Below are 15,147 nucleotides of genomic sequence, written 5' to 3' on the forward strand. Positions count from 1 at the left end.
GCGGTCGATGGGAGGCCTTTGCACGAGCACAGACGGTGCACGCCAGGACGAAAGCGCGGGTGTCCTCTCTCATGGTGATATAGTCAAGTTAGACCGTGCTCACAAGTTGTTGACTTGTGAGCGCGGTCTAACTTGACTATATTGATTCAAAGCTACCCAAATAGCTTTCGAGGCCTGCAGCTCCAAACATTTTCTACGAACCCAATTCCCACGAGGACGACAGCAGCTCACACTGCTAAATATGGAGAAAAGAGGCTATGCTTATTCAAAGGTGGAAAGCGATATAATCTGTAGCTTATTCCCAGTGCCAGAGAGTTCAGCACCTCCACCCAAAGGAAGAGAAGCACTGGCCTTGTCGCTCTCACATCTAAGGCAGAGAGAGACACGTACCCTTCTCCACGGTACGACCCTCACCAAGTACTGGCAGGATGCCATCATACCGAGGGGCCTGCGCATCAACAAGGAACCCACGCTGGGAAGAGAATCACCAGAGTTCTGTGATAAATGGTGTTCGATCCTGGATAAGTGTTCTATGGATCTACTTCTTTTAATCATAGATAATGAAGGCTCTAAATTAGCCAAAGTCAGAGTGGAGCTTTCCTTGTTAGAGGAAGAAATTAACACTAATCTAACCCCTGACCAACTGACCGAACTGCTCGAGTCAGTGAACCAGAAACTCGATAAGTATAAACACGACATCGAGCTGCACAAGAGAGCCAAGAGGAGAAGAGATGAGCAAGACTACGCAGCGCATATGGTGTACCCATGGCTCCATAATCCACCTTCCAGGAACCGCAGGCTGATTTGGCAGCCCAGAGACAGGCAACAGCATACTGACTCCTCCTCCACAGCGGTGAGCTCCGACGAGGCGCCCTCTCAGCCGGGCAGATACCCGCTCCAAAGCCAGTCTGTTTTTCACGGCGAGCAGGACGCTCCGCTTCCTCCCCGACCGGAGAGAGAACCCATAGGAAGACGAGGCAGAGCCAGAGGAAGAAACCCACGGTTCCGGTGATGAGCATTACAATCCAATATTGTCAACATTTCAGATGCATTATTGAGCGACCCACACCACAATATCCTTTCTAAAGGTTTATCGTTTGTCCCAGCCCGCAAGGTGGATGCATTTACTACCAAGGTAGAGCTATTTAAGTTTTTTAGAAATATTAAGTTGAAAGCATTTTAAGCCAGAGTGTTTGATAAGAGAACTCAATATGTTGCTAATGAAAATGTGCTGATAAGTGATGATGTTGATGTTGATGCTAGGCCTGAGACAGAGCCAGACACCTCTAAAAGAAAAGTATTTAAACCCCGTAGCCTGTTTACTCCCGATCTCAACCCTCCCTCAGTTGAAACTTTCTGCAGATTGGTACAAAATGATGTCCTTAAGTTATGTGAGACCAGTCACAAAGCCCATCTTTACCCAAATTTACTTGAATCAGAGTATGCAGCACTTAAGGAACTCATGAAGAAAGATGATTACATTTTTAGAAAAGCTGACAAGGGTTCTGGTATCGTGCTCCAAAATAAGAGCTTGTATGTATCTGAGATAAACAGACAATTGAATGAGATTGAGGTATATACCCTTTTAAATTCAGACCCTGTGTTTAGATTTTCTACGGAAATCAAAATGGTCCTTAACACTTTAATCGCCGTTGACGCTGAAACACGTCTTTCCCCGCCATGCTCATTCTGCCGAAGACACTGGACAGCGTCTTTGATATCAATATTTCAAAAATTTGTGATCGAAATCATATTTCTCCCCCGGAGACATGAGATGTACTGTTGAGTCCCTCTCAACTCTACAACGGTTCAAGAGCGCCATCTGGTGGCCGATCGGCGGATCGCCCAGGGGAGAAACAGGAAGTGGAAGCTGGTGCTCATTTCAATTCGGTCCGATCACTCGCTAATCGTCCCAGGACTCGAGCTGATCACAACGGATAGTGATCCGTTACCAATAACTCGATAAACAACATGATTTGGACGTATATACTATTATCCAACCTGGAAATGGATCGGATATTTCGACATCCCATAATAGAAAAAATTCTGTTCCACGCTCATCTCCCAACGGCGAGAGGAAGCTACGGTGAGTTTCAGCGTTATTTGTTAATGTCTTCGATACTAACTGCTCTGATGATCATATCACCCACACTAGATGAATGATATAACGTTGCCCACGGAATTATAAACGACCCCCCGCCCATCCGGTCAACATCAGATCATACGTAGTAACTCCTAGAACCACGTCCAGTTGACATTTTTTATCTCGCACAGATCCCTACCAAACTGTATTTGATCATCAATATAATGCATTTAGGGCTATAAATCAAGTTCTGGAGAAAGCTGCAGAAAACGATAAAAACATACTTATACTTTAGACCGTATTTTAGTATGAATATGTGAATGAAAAAGTATAACGTTGCTACACCCTGAACAATAGATATAGGACATTGAATGGGCCATAGTAATGTCAATTGAGCAATACAATTTAAAGGGTTATAGCCCTGCAAAGAAGGGGAACTTCTCCATGTTAAATAGGGCTGGCGAGGGATGGTAAATTATGAATTTAACCCCGGCGATCAAAGTGTTAAAAGCCTGAGATTGTTAGAGGCAATTACAGAAAATGAATTTAAGTTTATGTTTGTAGAGTACCCGGTTACCCCTATTATTTACACTTTACCTAAAATCCATAAGGATCTGATTAACCCTCCTGGTAGACCTATTGTTTCCGGTATTGGCTCTGCCACAGAAAAAATCTCTCAGTTCATTGATGCGCATATTAAGGATTTGGCCTCTTCTCAGTGTGGTTACTTAAAAGATACTACTACTTTTTTGAACAGGCTTTCGACCTGCAACATTAGTCCTGCAGACTTACTAGTTACCATAGATGTAGTCAGTCTTTACCCCAGCATTCCACATGCAGAGCTTGACGCTCTGAGTTTTTATTTAAACTTGAGGGAAGTATTACTCCCCCCTACAGAAGCGCTAGTTAGTTTAACCGACCTAGTTCTAACTAGAAATTATTTTAGATTCCAAGATAAATACTATTTGCAAAACAGAGGCCTCAGCATGGGCTCTCCAGCCGCTGTGAACCTAGCCAATCTTTATATGTCCAAATATGAAGTAGATCATATCTTTAATAATAACCCGTTTGAGAAATGTGTCAAATCTTATATGCGCTATATTGACGATCTGTTTTTTATTTGGTCTGGTTCATCATCTGAGCTTTTTGCCTTCCTTGAGTACCTGAACACCTGTAGAAGAACGATAAAGTTTACATTGAAGTTTGATATGCATAATTTACCCTTCCTCGATGTTCTGATCAAGAAAGCCCCTGATGGCATCTCATTACACACAGAGGTTTTTAAAAAGGAGACAGACCGTAACTCGTTCTTGCATTATTCCAGTTATCACACCTCAGCCTTGAAGAACAGTCTTCCTTATAGCCAAATACTTCGTTATAAGAGAATATGTGATACTGACGATAGATTTATTGCACAAGCAGAGGTTCTCCGTGGCAGTTTCCACGAGAGAGGCTACAGTGCCGATTTGACACTCAAAGCCCTGAACAAAACCAAACATATCGATAGGGCCACGTTGTTCACCCCCAGAAAGAAAGAAGATAAAACAGACAAAGCATCTTTTGTGTCTACTTACAGCCCTATCACGAGAGACACACGGAGTATTGTCAATAAACATTGGCATATTCTGCAGTCCGACCCTCTTATAGGGACAGCGTTTCAGCATTCGCCTAACTATTTTTATAAGAGACAAGCGAATTTATCTAATCTCCTAGTCAAAACTGATTTGCCCTTAAAGAAACCTTCTCATTTTATGTCCAATATCCCAGATGGGAATTTTTCCTGCCAATCCTGTGTACAGTGCCAGGGCATGATTAAAGATAAATTTTTTGCACATCCTAAAACGGGGAAAAATATACCAGTCAAAGGACGGATTATGTGTAATTCGTCTAATCTGGTGTATTTGCTAAAATGTCCTTGTAATTTTTCTTATGTGGGCAAAACAACGAGAGCCTTTAAATCAAGAATAAGTGAACACAAATGTGCTGAGAAATTCAGATGTCAAGTCGTCGGTAGCTCGACATTTCTCTAAGTGTAAACATACCGCCAACGATCTCAAATATATGGGACTAGAGTTAGTACTCAGGCCAGCGCGAGGTGGAGACAGACACAAGTTGCTGTTGCAACGTGAATGTTATTATATCCACCTGTTCAATTGCATCGAACCTAGAGGAATGAATGAGGAGAACGTTTTAACCTGTTTCCTCTAACCTCCTTACACCTACAGTGTTATTTCTGGTTTTATTGTTTGTTGCTAAACTAGAGGCATGTTTCACAAGGATGCCCAATGTATAATTTGAAACTATTTAATTAAATATGTAAAGTGGCTCAATTAGCCATAGAAATGAATGGGCATGTTATATGTTATCAAGTTTCTGGTAATTTTGTTTTGTATTGTTTATAATATAGATTGGTGTTAGATATAGATATATCTATATGTATAATTTATGATTGGACTCTACTTTGATAGGTCATTCCTTTGGTCACATTGCACCGGCACACCTGCATTGTGATGTCATTTCCTGCCGTGTCATGTCATGTAATTACCTGCCAGGTGTATTTAACTACCATCTTGAATGTATTTCCATTGCTAGCCATATCACTGAAGAAGGACATTGTCCGAAACATGTCGGTTCCCGGTCGCGGCTCACGGCGCCGTGATGAAGTGACGTCATCAGTTTGTGACGCTCTGTACCGAAAACGTAGTCCATTTCCGGGTTTTTTTCGGCGTGGCATTATGACGTGGCCTTGAAACTACACGCTACTTTTTATTTTGTCTTGATAAACCAATAAATGACTGAACCAGGATCATTTCAATTCGATGCTAAATAAACTTTTACGCACGCGTAAAATGTGCCAGATATAATTGTACATGTTCAGTGAGACATGGAAGGAGGGCTAACCAAGACAGGTGAGAGACTTATTATTATTGTTATTATTATTATTATTATTATTATTATTATTATTATTATTATTATTATTATTATTATTATTATTATTATTATTATTATTATTATTATTATTATTATTATTATTATTATTATTATTATTATTATTATTATTATTATTATTATTATTATTATTATTATTATTATTATTATTATTATTATTATTATTATTATTATTATTATTATTATTATTATTATTATTATTAGTGCTTTTGTTTTAGTTATTACTCTGTTCATAAAAGTTGAAAATAATGTATTTTTACATGTCATTGTCTACAGCAATGATTTGCCTGGGACATCTAGGGGGCAGGGCGTGCCCAAGCCAACCCTAACCCTAACCCTTATTACTAGGTTTGCAGACTTTGTACGCAATATATACAGAATGGATTATTGAGTGTATATACAGTGTGTGTGTGTGTTGTATGAGCAGTGTTTTATATGTACAATGTGTGTGCCATTTATGTGCAGACATGATGAGCAGCCTGCTCCAGTCCGACGCAGGACAACCCAGGCCACGCCCTGGAAGACCGACAGTGATCCTGATCCAGCCCCTCAGCCCCTCCGGTTCATGCCGTGCAGACCCCCAGGACCGCAGCTAGACCCCCATGCCACGTATACACAGGTAACACCTGTCAAAAGGCGTTACAGTTTGACAGGTGCAATATTTTTTTTGGATACGCCTCAGGCATCCTGCACTCTATATGACTGCACTCTAGTCATATGTGTACTGTATATATGTATATTGAATATCCCACAATTTAATTATTTAGTTATTTTAACTTTTTTACTGTAAAACATTTTTTTTACTTTTTTTTGTAAAACAAATTACATTTACTGACTTTTTGTAAAAAAAGAAAAAAAAGCATGCTGGTGATCATTTCCAGTTGAGAATGAAAATTTCGTCTGTGTTTATTACCTGTGTATGGAGAAAATAATGCTTTGTAAATTGAATTCTGATCTGTTCTCTTTTGTTTATGTAAATATGCTACCTGAGGGTGCATTTCCACTGTTTTATATCCTTGATTTGATATGTTTGCATTGGTTCATACTAAAAATAACACATTTTCTCAATCCGATTTTGTGTTTTGTGTTGTACATTATGCAGTATACAGTATATACAGTATTATACAATATGAAAACGAACTGTCAGGTCATATATGTGAGGCTGTGCTGAAAAAAAAGATACCAAACATACCATGGTAAAACATTTTAAAATGGGAATTATACAATTTAAATCAAAATTAGCCAAAACATATGAAATATCCCAAGACCTGCAAGAAAACATTGAACCTGTGAGTGCTGGTCCGGCTACCCTGCTTTTTGATATACTCTCTCATGGTGACCCACCAGAAGTGCCTCTTCAGCAGGGATAGTGTCCGGTCGATCCCAGGGTGGCACGCGAACCGGGAAGAGTGAACCCATTCGAGCACCTGGGAGCGGACAAGGTCAGGGACAAAAAGCCGGTTAGGTGGACCGTTACCTGGGTCCGGCTGGGCACGCTGTGCCTCCCTGACAATGGACTGGATCTCCCAGGTGGCGGTGGCCACCAGACAGGATGTGGAGAGGATGATGTCGGGGTGTGTGGGACCCTCCTCGGGGACGAACTGCTGGGAGAGGGCGTCTGGCTTGGTGTTCTTGAAACCAGGCCTGTAGGTCAGGGGAAAATTTTACCTGGCGAAGAACAGCGCCCAGCGAGCCTGGCGAGAGTTCAGGCGCTTGGCCGTTGAGACGTAGGCGAGGTTCTTGTGGTCCGTCCAAACCAGGAAGGGGACCTCCAATCCCTCCAGCCAGTGCCTCCATTACTCCAGGGCTAGCTTGACCGCCAGGAGCTCCAGGTTCCCGATGTCGTAGTTGACCTCGGCTGGGGTTAGGCAACGTGAGAATAAATAAAATAAATTAAAAAAAAAAAAAAAAAAAAAAAAAAATCTAACCCTAACTAACCGTACTGTCATGCACTTGTCCTAATAAACTAACCTACACTGTAGCACTCAACACTTTGATGAACATTGTTGCTCAGCTGATAGAGTTGTGCCCTTCCTGATGGCTTGTCGTACAGAACTTGTAAGTCGCTTTGGATAAAAGCGTCAGCTAAATGACTAAATGTAAATGTAAATGTGAGAAGAAGGCGCAGGGGTGCAGCTTCTGGTCGGTGACGGAGCGTTGGGAAAGAACCGCCCCTACCGGAGTAGAACCGCCCCTACCGGAGTAGAACCGCCCCTACTCCGGTGCAGGAGGCGTCCACCTCCACCCCGGGTGGTGAAGCGCCGGCGCAGCTCGGCGAAGGCGGAGTCCACTGCGTCGGACCAGACGAAGGGCAGGGAAGGCGAGGTGAGTTGGGTGAGGGGCGCCGCGACCAGGCTGTAGTCCCTGATGAAGCGCCGATAAAAGTTGGCAAACCCCAGGAAGCGTTGGAGCTGTTTGACGTTGGTGGGACAGGGCCAGTCGGACACCGCTCTGATCTTCTCGGAGTCCGCCCGGATCTTGCCGCCCTCAATGATGTAGCCAAGGAAGCCGATGGAGGAGACGTGGAACTCACACTTCTCCGCCTTGACGAACAGCTTGTTCTCCAGAAGACGCTGGAGGACCCGGCGGACGTGCTGGACATGCTCCTCCATGGAGCAGGAGAAGATCAGAATGTCGTCTAAGTAGACGAAAACGAAGCGGTGGAGTACGTCACGGAGAACGTCATTGACGTGGGCCTGGAAGACAGCAGGGGCGTTGGTCAGTCCAAAGGGCATTACCTTGTACTCGAAGTGGCCGAGTGGTGTCTTGAAGGCCGTCTTCCACTCGTCTCCCTCCCGCATGCGGACAAGGTGATAGGCGTTCCTGAGGTCCAGTTTTGTAAGGATGGTGGCACCTTGCAGGGGCTCAAAAGCAGAGTCGATTAAAGGCAGGGGGTACGTGATGTTGTTGAGGCCCCGGTAGTCGATACAGGGGAGAAGGGAACGATCCTTCTTGGAAACGAAGAAGAATCCTGCGCCGACAGGAGAGGAGGAGGGGGTGATTATGCCCGAGGCCAAGGATTCGTGGACGTACTTCTCCATTGATTCTCTCTCTGGGCGTGAGAGGTTGAACAGGCGACTAGCGGGGAGTGGCGCTCCGGGGAGTAAATCAATGGCACAGTCATATTGGCGATGAGGAGGCAGGGAGAGAGCCTGTTGTTTGCTAAAAAACGCTTTTAAATCATGGTAGGCAGGCGGAATTGCAGACAGATCAATGTTCTCATTGGGGGGGGTGCGAACCGGCGCCCTCTAGTGGTGGCCGAGCCGATTGCAAACATGCGACATGACAGTGGGCGCTCCAGCTGGTCACCAGGCCGGTAGGCCAATTGATAACGGGGTTGTGTAACTTGAGCCAAGGCATGCCCAGGACATTGTGGGGAGAGTTGGTAACGTGAAACCGAATATTCTCGCTGTGATTCCCGGATAGCAGAAGGCGGAGGGGTACGGTGTGGCGAGTAATCCGCGTGAGAAGTTTCCCGTTTAACCCCCGGGCATCACGGGGTATCGGCAAGGCGTCAGTAGCGATGTTGTAACGGGAGACTACTCCGGCGTCGATGAGGTTCTCGTCGGCCCCTGAGTCAACCAGGGCGGATAAAAGGGAGTGATTGGTTATTCAGACACAGCGCGACGCGGAATAGCATGTTTGGGCCGAACAGACGCCCAGCGCTACTGTCGAGCCCCGTCGTTTGGGCGAAGCAGGCATGAGGCAACGGAGTGACCTGTTTGGCCGCAGTACAGGCATGCTCCTGTGGCGAGCCTGTGTCGTCGTTCGCTGGGGGGAGACGTGAGCGGTCGAGATCCATGGGCTCGGAGGAACTATTTTCTTCAGCGCGGGCGGCGCGACGAGGCGGACCGGGTATAGGCGAACGAGCGGTGCTAGCTTTCTCTCGACGACGTTTCCAAAGACGCATGTCCAGTTCCCTGGCCAAATGGATTAGCTCGCCAAGGGAGGTGGGTCTTTCTTTGGACGCAAGCTCGTCCTTTATAGCGTCGCTCAAGCCTTGGCGGAATGCGCCTCGCAACGGTGTGTTCCCCCAGTCGGAGCCGGCGTCGAGGATGTGGAACACGATAGCGTATTCGCTTACACTGCGACCTCCCTGGCGGATCGAAAACAAGCCGGAGGCCCCCTCTGAGCCATCTGGAGGGTGGTCAAATACTTTACGCATGTCGTCAACGTACTCGGAGTACGAATTGCAGAGGAAGGAATTATTAAAGTGGAGAGCAGTGGCCCATTTCAACGCCGCGCCTGTGAGCAGAGCCGACAGGTAAGCTACCTTAGACCTATCGCTGTGAAACGTGTAAGGTTGCTGTTCGAAAACCAATGAGCACTGAAATAAAAACGCACAGCGTTTGGAGACGCTTCCGTCATAACGTTCTGGTGCGGGGACAGGGGGTTCTCTATGCGGGGGACTCGGTGCAGCGGGGGAAGCCGCTGGTAGGGCCTGCTGTACCAAGTGTGCCTCGATACGGTGATATTGTGTTTCTCGCTCAACGGAGTCGAGGGCGAGAGCGGCCAGCTGCGCCGTGACGGCGTCTAGGGAGTGAGCGAGTTGGTCGACCCGGGCGGTCTGGCCGTTGATGATACTCACAGACTGCTTCTGAAACTTCTTCCATTCCTCTGTCTCGTGTACAGCTGGTGCTGTCATCGTGGTCATGGTATTCTGTGAGATTGTGGTCTGGAACACAGCCCAATTGCTGAATACACAGGAGAGGCGATAGGAGCGTTTTCAAGGGTTTTAATGAAATGAGCAACACAGGAATTGGGGGGAATAGAACAGGGTTATGTTCTGTCTTGTGGCTGCCGTGGCGGCCGTGAGCGAGCAAGTGGTCCTTGTTCTTGTCTTGGGAGCTGCTGGGCTCCAGCGGGTGAGCAAGTGTTCCTCTTCGGGGACAGGAAACGTCCAGGCAGGGATGGCGGTCCTCGGGGCACAGGAGAGAACAGGTTAGAGTGGGCAATACAAAGGATGGATTCCAGCAGAGCTTTAGGTAGAGACGTCATACCTGGGTAGTGGTAATTAATACCACGACAGCTTCTGGTCAGCGTCGAGGAGTAGAAGTAGGCACCTCATCAGGGGAGGATAGGGTGCAGCTGTGAAGAGTGAGGTGCCTGACCGCGTGTGAATTAGGGGGATGGAGTGCAGCTGGGCTAGGTGGCGTGAAGTTAAGTGATGCTGGACGTATAAGGGTAAATGGAGGGGTGGATGGAGAAGGAGAGGATGAGGAGGATATATGTCGATATTCTGACAACCTGCAGGTGAGGGACGCTTTACCCATCTCATGCTCAGTGCCGGCAACCGACACGGTGCTCGGGGGGTGGCCGGGGCGGGCACCATTTCAAGAATTTCTTCACATCGAGACTCTTTACAGGTACCTCGCCCCTATCTACTTGCTCACCGACGGCCAGACTATTTCCCCGACTGTAGGGTCGTGGGCCGGAAACAAAACGCTCCGACCCACCGTTTCGGGGCGCTCTGCCCCTGCGCCGGGGGTAGGGGGTTTATTCCCTAAACCAGGGCCGACGCGCTCCCACTCTGTGGGCTATCGACCGCCACTCCTGCCCACAGGTTTTCACTGCGACCGCCCCTGGCCCTGGTCCGTTTTCGGCCAGAACGGCCTAGAACAGACAGATTCCGAAGCCTTGTCCGACTGCCGCCTGCGCGCAACAACGATACCAACAGTGGCCTTTGGTGTTTCTAATGCACCTGGCTCTTTTTGTCATCTCTCTACTTTGACGCTAAATGTAAATGACTTTGGGATCTACCCCACAATGGTCCGACTACACCTACCTAAGCTAATCGAGGCCTTCCGGAACCCGCTTACAAGACCGGCCACCGACCATTCTTGGCCACTACCTGGCACCGGCTTGCGGGCTTCCAACATCAGCTAGATCCCCCTGGGGCGGCCCTTTAACATGGAGGCGGTAATGACTGAGGGAAGCCTCCACGTGCTTTCCCTCCTCATGTCACAGGAACCCACCTCCCCTATCCTGTGGCCCGGTGGTGACCCTAGTCCCACCGACACCTACCGCCCCAGGGGTTTTGACTCGCCTGTTCACCTAGGCCGGCTCACCCCATGTGACCCCATCTGCGACCCGGAGGTCACAGACAGGCCGTAGCAGGGAACCAGACCAAGTTAGGTCGGAGTCAGGGACTAAGACTACGAGCATTAGATCTACATTTAAGGGGACGAAGGCTTGCGCCTGCGACACCCCAGACGCGAAGATGGCTCCACAGCCATCTCCGATTGTTAGGCCGGGTGCTCGCCACCCTGTTTCCTCCCTCCATCCGCGCCGACTCACCCACATGACTCCGGGGGTCCCAGTTAAGCGGCCCGGGGGCCGCCCCTATAAAGTCTTAGTGGGTGTCTGAACGCGTTTATCGGGACTGGGCCAGGTGTTCCGACGATGTTACACTACCAGGCCGGCTTGCCCACATGACTCCGGCTGCGACCCGGGGGTCCCAGTCAAGCGGCCCGGGGGCCGCCCCTATAAAGTCTTAGTAGGGATCCGGACACTGGTTGGGTCAGGGTCGGGAATCAAGGTTGTGAGACCTCGAGTCTGAATTTCAGGGGACGAAGGCTGCGTCTATACTTTCCGCAACGGAGCTCGGTTTCCGGGTTCCTCTGATTGGCCGCGACCCCCACGTGACCTGCGCTAGCACGCCCCCTTATCCACGGCTGCCGCTGCCGCTCGCCGCTGTGTTTGACGCTCGCTTCCTGAGTCAAGAAACGCGCCACTCTGAGTCAAGAAACGCACTGTTGGTAACACCACCCACTTCAATGACAGAGCTCTCTTGTTTAATAATATTGTCGCGTCATCTTAATATGCTGCTTATGCAGTTATCAGCTGTATTTGGCATAGACGCCTGAGTCAAGAAACGCAGTTATCTTAATCTTAATATGCTGCTTATGCAGTTATCAGCTGTATTTGGCATAGACGCCTGAGTCAAGAAACACGCTGTTGGTAACACCACCCACTTCAATGACAGAGCTCTCTTGTTTAATAATATTGTCGCGTCATCTTAATATGCTGCTTATGCAGTTATCAGCTGTATTTGGCATAGACGCCTGAGTCAAGAAACGCAGTTATCTTAATCTTAATATGCTGCTTATGCAGTTATCAGCTGTATTTGGCATAGACGCCTGAGTCAAGAAACGCGCTGTTGGTAACACCACCCACTTCAATGACAGAGCTCTCTTGTTTAATAATATTGTCGCGTCATCTTAATATGCTGCTTATGCAGTTATCAGCTGTATTTGGCATAGACGCCTGAGTCAAGAAACGCAGTCATCTTAATCTTAATATGCTGCTTATGCAGTTATCAGCTGTATTTGGCATAGACGCCTGAGTCAAGAAACGCTATTGTCGCGCCGCCACTCTGAAGTCAAGAAACGCAATCATCTTAATATGCTGCTTATGCAGTTATCAGCTGTATTTGGCATAGACGCCTGTCAAGTCCATGCCGCGTCTGCCGCGCGAGCGTCAACACACAGGCGAGCGACAACACACAGGCGAGCTGTAGCGGCAGCGGTGGATAAGGGGGCGTGCTAGCGCGGGTCACGTGGGGGTCGCGGCCAATCAGAGGAACCCGGAAACCGAGCTCCGTTGCGGAAAGTATAGACGCACGAAGGCTAGCGCCTGCGACACCCCAGATCCGAAGATGGCTCCACAGCCAACTCCGATTCTTCGGCCAGGCGCCGCCGCCTTCTTCCCTCCATCTGCGCCGACTCACCCACATGACTCCGGCTGCGACCCAAGGGTCCCAGTCAAGCGGCCCGAGGGCCACCTCTATAAAGCCTTAGTGGGTGTCCGAACACATCTATTGGGACGGAGCCAAGTTTCCAGAGGGAGTCACTCACCTCGAGGCGAACCCACAAGCGGTAGGAAGCTCGCGCCCGGGGGGAACTCTGCTGTGAGGACTGCCCCGGCCTCTTGAAGATTCGGCCACCCCCAACTACATACAGCAGCTGAGGGTGTTGTCCGCGGACCGCCACGCGGAGGCATCTTCATTAGGGCTGGCACTCAGAGCACTAAGGGTCCAGGTCTAGCTCCTTCACAGGTGCTTTGTACCCTGGATTAGTTCCCCTCACACCGGCCATTCCAACTGTTTAATATAGTCACCGGGGTCCGTGTGTGCCACAGGTCCCACCAACACCCAGTGGAGTAAGACACCTTAAGAGAGTCATAGTTACTCCCGCCGTTTACCCGCGCTTCATTGAATTTCTTCACTTTGACATTCAGAGCACTGGGCAGAAATCACATCGCGTCAACACCCACCTCGGGCCTTCGCAATGCTTTGTTTTAATTAAACAGTCGGATTCCCCTGGTAGATTAGCAGAGAGATCTTGTCATATCCTAGCCACTCGCGACCTGAGCGCCACTTTTCAATGAACACCTGCTTTCTTTTATTCGCCTCCTCTACTTTGTTCGTGTTTTCGGACTCTGTCTCATTATCTTTTCTATTTTTTGTTTGTTGGTGGTTTGGTTCACCAGGTCTTTTCACACCCATAATATGCCGCCACATTGTAACTGAAGTAGCAAAGGCTTCTGTTCTGGTTCTGATAAGATCAGAACCGGCTGGATCGTCCTCTGCGTTGTGTATGGTTCCCCTAAAAACCTTTGTACTACCAATAAGACCAAATGGTCTTTGTTTGACGACCAGCGGAGCAGCAGGAGAAATGGAGGAGAAGGTGTACTGACAGCTGTTTAATCAAAGTTAAGAGTGTATACAAATTACAATACAGAACACTATAAAAGATTCAAGGTACCGGAGCACTATGCCGCTCGTCCTTACTAAGAAAACAGATTAAATAATGATAGTTTGATAAGTTGTTGATGGGCTTTGTTCTCTGGCTGATGAACAAAGAAGTCTATTCTCCCTCCAAAAAGTTCTTTGTCTCTTGAGTCTCCTCTGCCGCGTCATCTGCTGTGTGAAAAAGGTGGGGTGTTGTCCTTGTGGTTCCGTGTCAGAGTGTCCTCCCACCGTCACAACACCCGCCTTATATCAAAAAGCCTGGAGTCTCTGCGTGATGTCACCAAAGTGACATCATCAGATGTGTTCCTCCAATCCCAGGCCTCTCTAAGATTGAATTTGAAATAGGAGGTTGGCCTCAGCCAGCCAACCCTATATTTCCTTTGTTTTCCAGTCAAAGAACAAACACTGTCTAACTAACATAATACTTTGGTTATTGATCTCACAATATATATATTCGAATTGCAATTGATTACATAAACACAGAGATATCATAATTGAACACAGTCTGTTACCATTAAGCCTAGTTTCAACCTAAGTGAAACTAGTCTTACTATGCAGGGGATTAAGTCTTCAACACAGTCTTTTTGGCTTTCATTGAATAGCTACATTATGATCACACCATTCTATTCAGCCTCATCAGTCCAACCTAACAGTCATATATGCAGGTAGTTCACATTGATGGTAAACCTCCTACCTCAGTAAACACACATTTAAGTATTTTCCAATGTAGATTCAGACTTGGCCTAAGTTCAAACTCTGTGATTCCCAGCCATAAACCTGGCATATTTTATATCATTAGATTCAAGATTATGTCCATAATATAACAGGATTTTCTGTAGTTCATATTAAATTAATCCAAGTATACCAATAGTCATTTGAAAATGTACTTAGTGTTACTGTGAATGGAGACGCTTGCTCCTCCCCTGGCAGCTACAGCAACATGTTGTCCTGTTTAGACCTGGGGCATGAGCTACAGGCTTCCTGTGCTATAATCAGCCACAGGACCAGTTTAACAGCCCCTTGATCTTTTGTTCTGCAGCTGCCAGCAGTTGTATGCAAATGACCTCCTGGTGTGGGGCCTCGGTGGAGGACATCTGTGCTGCGGCCTCCTGGTCCTCCCCGGGTCCCTTCGTTAGGTATTACCTCATGGACATGACTGGGGGTTCTGTCTCCCAGGCGGTTCTGACGTCTGGGACCTCCCCTGCGTCCCGCCCTTCGGTGGGTTAGCAGGGGTGTGTGGGTGTGTGCCACGAGGTGATGTGTCACACGTGGTCCCGCCTGTGCTGTGCGTTTTTATGGGTCTCTAGTTCCCCCTTTTTCACGCTTTGGTGGAGTTGACTGCCTCCCCCTCTTCACTAGGAAG

This window comes from Notolepis coatsorum (genome assembly GCF_963971535.1).
Source record: "Notolepis coatsorum genome assembly, chromosome: 9".
Taxonomy (NCBI): domain Eukaryota; kingdom Metazoa; phylum Chordata; class Actinopteri; order Aulopiformes; family Paralepididae; genus Notolepis; species Notolepis coatsorum.